Source organism: Notolabrus celidotus, unplaced genomic scaffold, assembly GCF_009762535.1.
Source record: "Notolabrus celidotus isolate fNotCel1 unplaced genomic scaffold, fNotCel1.pri scaffold_177_arrow_ctg1, whole genome shotgun sequence".
In the NCBI taxonomy this organism is placed as follows: Eukaryota; Metazoa; Chordata; class Actinopteri; order Labriformes; family Labridae; genus Notolabrus; species Notolabrus celidotus.
Window position 1 is genome coordinate 118,010 of NW_023260040.1, and position 6,019 is coordinate 124,028.

Below are 6,019 nucleotides of genomic sequence, written 5' to 3' on the forward strand. Positions count from 1 at the left end.
CAGGAGGGACGCCTGCGCCTCACCAGGGGAATCTGGAAGGATGTCAGAGCCTTGGCTGATCGTCCAGACTCAGGGGAGAGCAAGAGACAGTTTCACCACACAGCATACCCCCAGTCTGCTGTGTGGCTACGGGGCACTAGGAGCTGACCACAGAGCGTTGCTGTGTCTGGAACATAAGAGACCGCTACCCGGATCCACATGGACCATATCAGGGCTGCATTCCCAGAAGAACACAGGAACATGTTGAAGATAGAACTTTGTTTTGACCTTGTTCCAGTTCACATGAGAAACCTCTTCAGATCTTTGATTTGTGTTTTCCTTAGACAGATATTTAATATTTATTTTGTGTTAATTATTTCAATAAATCATCAAACTGTCGGATGAGTTTCCTGTAATATTTCTTATCTCCTTCCAAGCTGCACAGATTGAAACCCCATGGTGATGATATATCACAGTTTATTTGAAGTTATTTAGACACAACACAAAGACTTGAGTACAAACAAACACACAAACAAACACAAACAAACACACAAACAAACAAACACCATGTCCACGACCTCCAGGGTCCACCAGGTGAGCTGGACGTCAGCTGCTGCTGTTGATGTGTTTGGCAGAAGTTGACCTTTAGAAGAATATCACATGTTTGATACTAATCAGTGAGTTTTAAATACATCCACAATGAACAACAATCATTCATAATGACAAACATGTGTAAATGTTTCCCAGTCGTTTATCATCGGCTTTGTTTGGACGACTTCTTCAGTCAATAAGTTGATTAGAGCTCCAGAATCTGAGTTCATGGACCTTGAGACGGCACATGGAATCTGGCTGCAGCTATTTTTAATTTCTTCTTATGCACAGAAGTATGTCAGCACTTCATGCTCAAGTCAGATTAACCCTAACCCTAACCCTGAGTCAACTCACCGAGTCCTCTGCTGAGCTGCATCTGCAGCAGCTCCTAGGGGGTTGGGGAAAGGGACACCGGAAGGGGATCATCGGGCCTTCCTGTCATTGGTCGTGGTAACCCTCCAGCAGCAGACAACCTACTCAGCAGAATTGCACTCTGGAGGTCTGGGATGTAGCTGTAGTCCTTCTTTAGCGTGTACCGGCTCCACTTCCTGGACTTTTATTGTAAACCTTGCCGTACTTCAGAGAAAGGACAACAAACTCAGTGAGACATTCAGGAACCCCAACAATGTACCAGACTTCACATCTGATCCACGTGTTATGTTCATGTTGCTCACACACACAGAACACAGGAGATTCATTTGATTATCATGCTCATGCTAACATGTAGTAACATGTGTACAACATACTGTATGGAGCCATCAGCTGTTCTCCTGGCTGCTCTGTGGACGTGGTGGTTGTAGTCCAGGCCAGCCAGCATGACTCCAGCATGTACACTGGTGGGGAGAAGCTGAAGCGTTGGCCTGCATACATCAGAATGTGGTCCTGGAAGGACTCCAGCTCTGCAGTTGACCTGGAAGCACAGTGTGTACTTTGTGGTAACACTATTGAAGACCTGGCGGCACACATTCAGGAGTACTGTGAAGTGTCTGAATCAGAGAACAGTAGAACAGAGACCGATGTGGATCTACCTGAAATGGAGATGTTTGTGGACGTTCTTTAACCAGCGTTCATCAAGAACTGTTTCTGTCAGTCTCTGGTGTGTCACAGTTTTCTTCTTGATCATCTCCTTCTCTGTGTCCTCCACTGAGGGACCATGCTGACAGACCCCAAAGACCCAGGCATGTGGTCCTGTCATATGGGGGAGGAGTCCAGCCCACATGTCCTTGTGAAGAACAGTTCAAATGTATTGAGTTATGAGGTCAGCATTATGAAAAACATTAAGAAGAAGAAGAAGAACCAGAGGTTATCTTTTATACCTCACACAAACACGAGGCCTTTAAGATCCATCCTCACTGTCTCCATCCTCCAAATCAACTTCCTGTGTTACATCTTCTTCTAGTGATGACTCTCTGTGTCTTCATCTGGAAGTGCCGTCCTCCCAGTCGACGCTGGAGCAGAAAGAATCCATTCATACAGTCTTATTTATACAACATGAACTTTCCTTAAAGTCAAAGTAAAAACATCTCTGCAGGTCACAGAACAACTCACCGGAAGTTTCAGGTCATTGAACTCCTCTAGACTCAGTTCAAGTGACACCATGCTGCAAAGACAGGAAAGCAACGACAGATGAAGTCATGTGAGAACATGTTGAAGTCATGTGACACATGTTGAAGTCATGTAACAACATGTTGAAGTCATGTGACAACATGTTGAAGTCATGTGACACATGTTGAAGTCATGTGAGAACATGTTGAATTCATGTGAGAACATGTTGAAGTCATGTGAGAACATGTTGAAGTCATGTGAGAACATGTTGAAGTCATGTGAGAACATGTTGAAGTCATGTGAGAACATGTTGAAGTAAAGCTGGGACTCAGACTTTGTTCCATCATATTGGAGGTAATAGGAGAAACCTTTCTTATAACAGTGACTGAACCTTTCATCCAATGGCTGAAGAGCTGCTGGACGCAGCGGTCTGACTCCTCAACCTCGGCTACGGAGAAGTCTTCATCTCTGTGAAGATTACAACATTATTAAATATCTACAGCATCTGACATGAAGGAACTGTGTCAGCTTCACTCTATGGAGGAAGCAGAACTGTTGTTTTTGTTAAAGTTTGAATACAGTTGTAGTAAATATTATTTTCAATCAACAGAACTTTTAAAATGGTGCCTAGTTTTTAATTTTTACAAGTTATATGCTCTTATCACCAACGTGCAGAATAATGTGTCATTTCTGCAGATTCTGCATTTATTTAAAAATACAGTCAAGTAATTTGAAAAGCATCATTTTAACCACACAGCTGAAGAAATACATCCACCATCTGACTTCTTGACAAATCTGAAAACCACTGTTAACAGAGTTTTTAACATATTCACAAAAATACTCACCTGCCTAATAATTGTGCACGCAGTGTACACACATCAGGTTTTACTCACCGGTCTGAGGGACAATCTGAAGGATCAGGTGACACAGGGGTGGGGGGGGTGGAGGAGGTGGAGGAGGAGAAGGGGGTCTCACAAATTCAGATTTGACTGGCGTTGGCATTGGGGTTGATGTTTCCCTCTCATAACTGAAACACACACAGACCAGACATCAGCACACAACCTGAGATACACAACCTGTGTGTCTGTATGAGATACACACAGTCTGTGTGTCTGTATGAGATACACAACCTGTGTGTCTGTATGAGATACACACAACCTGTGTGTCTGTATGAGATACACACAACCTGTGTGTCTGTATGAGATACACACAGCCTGTGTGTCTGTATGAGATACACACAACCTGTGTGTCTGTATGAGATACACACAGCCTGTGTGTCTGTATGAGATACACACAACCTGTGTGTCTGTATGAGATACACACAGCCTGTGTGTCTGTATGAGATACACACAGCCTGTGTGTCTGTATGAGATACACACAACCTGTGTGTCTGTATGAGATACACACAACCTGTGTGTCTGTATGAGATACACACAGTCTGTGTGTCTGTATGAGATACACAACCTGTGTGTCTGTATGAGATACACACAACCTGTGTGTCTGTATGAGATACACACAACCTGTGTGTCTGTATGAGATACACACAGTCTGTGTGTCTGTATGAGATACACACAGCCTGTGTGTCTGTATGAGATACACACAACCTGTGTGTCTGTATGAGATACACACAACCTGTGTGTCTGTATGAGATACACACAGTCTGTGTGTCTGTATGAGATACACACAACCTGTGTGTCTGTATGAGATACACACAGTCTGTGTGTCTGTATGAGATACACACAACCTGTGTGTCTGTATGAGATACACAACCTGTGTGTCTGTATGAGATACACACAACCTGTGTGTCTGTATGAGATACACAACCTGTGTGTCTGTATGAGATACACAACCTGTGTGTCTGTATGAGACACAACCTGTGTGTCTGTATGAGATACACACAACCTGTGTGTCTGTATGAGATACACACAACCTGTGTGTCTGTATGAGATACACACAACCTGTGTGTCTGTATGAGATACACACACACACAGACACACAGGATATAATCAACATGTCAGTCTGGATTTTAGAAACACAAAGTCAGGCCTTCACTGACAGAGAGGCTAACATTAGCATCAGGCTAACATGAACACATGAATATTAACCCCTGACACAGACAGCTCACCTCTCCAGCAGGAAGTGAGCCACCACGGCGTCACTCTTAAACCCTTTGACCTTTTTTAACCGTCTCCACTCCTGGAAAGCGGTCCCGATGTTGACCCGGGTCTGGGCCCTGGCTCGGTCCACATTCCTCCTGATCTCGGTTTTCTCTTCCTCAGTCTTCTTCTTCTTCCTGCCCGGTCTATGAGAAGGACCGGTCACCGGTAACCGGGGGATCGGTAGTTTCTCTGACATGCTGCAGGGTTTCTTGGATCCCTATGAGTCCGGAATCAGGACCAGTTCTTCACACAGAGGAGGAGGCGGGCAGAACGGTCTACTGAAGTCCTCCTCCCTCTTCAAACTCAAAGCAGTGACAGCCAACAGAGCCGGAACCATGGAACTCAAACTAATAAGAGCTGAACATTAGAAACATTAGAAACATGTTAAAATTATAAACATTTTAAACTGATAAACTGATGAAATGTTAAACTGATAAAATGTTAAAATGTTAAAATGTTAAACTGAGAGAAGTCTGGATTTTGTCTTCTCAGACGACGCTAACAGACAAAGCGGAACTCCTGAAGGGGAACACATTCACCATCGGACCCGGAACTTCCGGTCTCAGTATAAACAGTTGGCGGTAAAGATGGAGGCCGTGGAGACAGGACAGAGTTTACCTGGAGGTGAAGCTCAGGAGGAACACAGGGTCAGAGTCAGGTCCAAGACAGGAGTGACCGAGCGCGTGAGCAGGTGTAAAGAGGTTCTACAGAGAGCCCTGGACGGACAGCCGGAGGGGGTCTCTGAGGGGACCAAGAAAGACCTGATCCAGGAGCTGCTGGCGGTGAGTTCATCCTCCTCCTTACACCTTAAACTCTGTACACCTGAGTGTCTCTGACCCTACCTGGAGCTGGATCAGTTGAGCTGGATCAGTTGAGCTGGATCAGGTGAGCTGGATCAGGTGAGCTGGATCAGGTGAGCTGGATCAAGTGAGCTGGATCAGGTGAGCTGGATCAGGTGAGCTGGATCAGGTGAGCTGGATCAGGTGTTAGATCCTCCATCAGTGTAGGTTTAGACCAGGCATGTCCAAAGTACGGCCCGGGGGCCAATCATGGCCCATGGTCCATTTATTTATGGCCCCAAGCTTCCATCTTAAAGCGTGTTATTTATATCACATAAATGAATCACCTTCTGAATCATCTGAACATTTACAGTTTCTTTAAAGCGCACAAACTAAACTAAAGTCAATCCAGAAACGTCTCAAACAGCTTCATATGGACTTCCTGTATAAATCCAAAGCTCTGGGAATTCTGCAAGACGGCAATAAAGAAACACAAGAACTCTTAAAGCTGACAGGGTTTCATATTAATGTTTTTATCATGATGTGAAAATGTTCTTGATGAACACTGAAAGTTCAGAAGACACAAAAGAGGACACAAGACAAAATCTAAATCATGAAATTGTGCAGAAAAGGCAAAATTTGGTGAATAAAAATGTTCAGAACTCAGGAAAATAATGATCTAGTTCTTCAAATGTTGTCTGCTGGTCAGAAAAGTCTAAAAAACAACATGAAAAAGAAATGTGATGAAATCCAGATCCTGATCCTGTCATAGGAAAATAATGAGACAATATTTTTCCCACATTGACCGACCCTCAGGAAAAACATTTTCCTCCAGAAGAAGATAAAGTTTGATCATGTTTACGTAGCTTGTGGAGAACTGAGGACTTCCTAGTTACTGATTTATTGAGAAAACATTTAAAATAATTATTAAATATATTAATTTATAACCTTTAGGATTCCTAAGTC

The 6,019-nt window shown here is 43.7% G+C and overlaps 1 long non-coding RNA gene across 2 annotated transcripts; it reads right to left on the reverse strand.

Moving 5' to 3' along the window:
* Positions 1-436: 436 nt before the first annotated feature.
* Positions 437-4,707, reverse strand: LOC117808920. Of its 2 annotated transcripts, none has more exons than XR_004630405.1 (9): positions 4,241-4,707; positions 3,009-3,142; positions 2,507-2,583; positions 2,119-2,170; positions 1,887-2,018; positions 1,599-1,792; positions 1,317-1,522; positions 925-1,146; positions 437-622 (listed from the first exon to the last, which is right to left on the reverse strand). It is a non-coding gene; the product is annotated as an uncharacterized LOC117808920 (long non-coding RNA). The 2 variants fall into 2 exon arrangements; XR_004630404.1 differs by having other exon boundaries at positions 1,317-1,480; positions 4,241-4,705.
* Between the last annotated feature and the right edge of the window lie 1,312 nt (positions 4,708-6,019).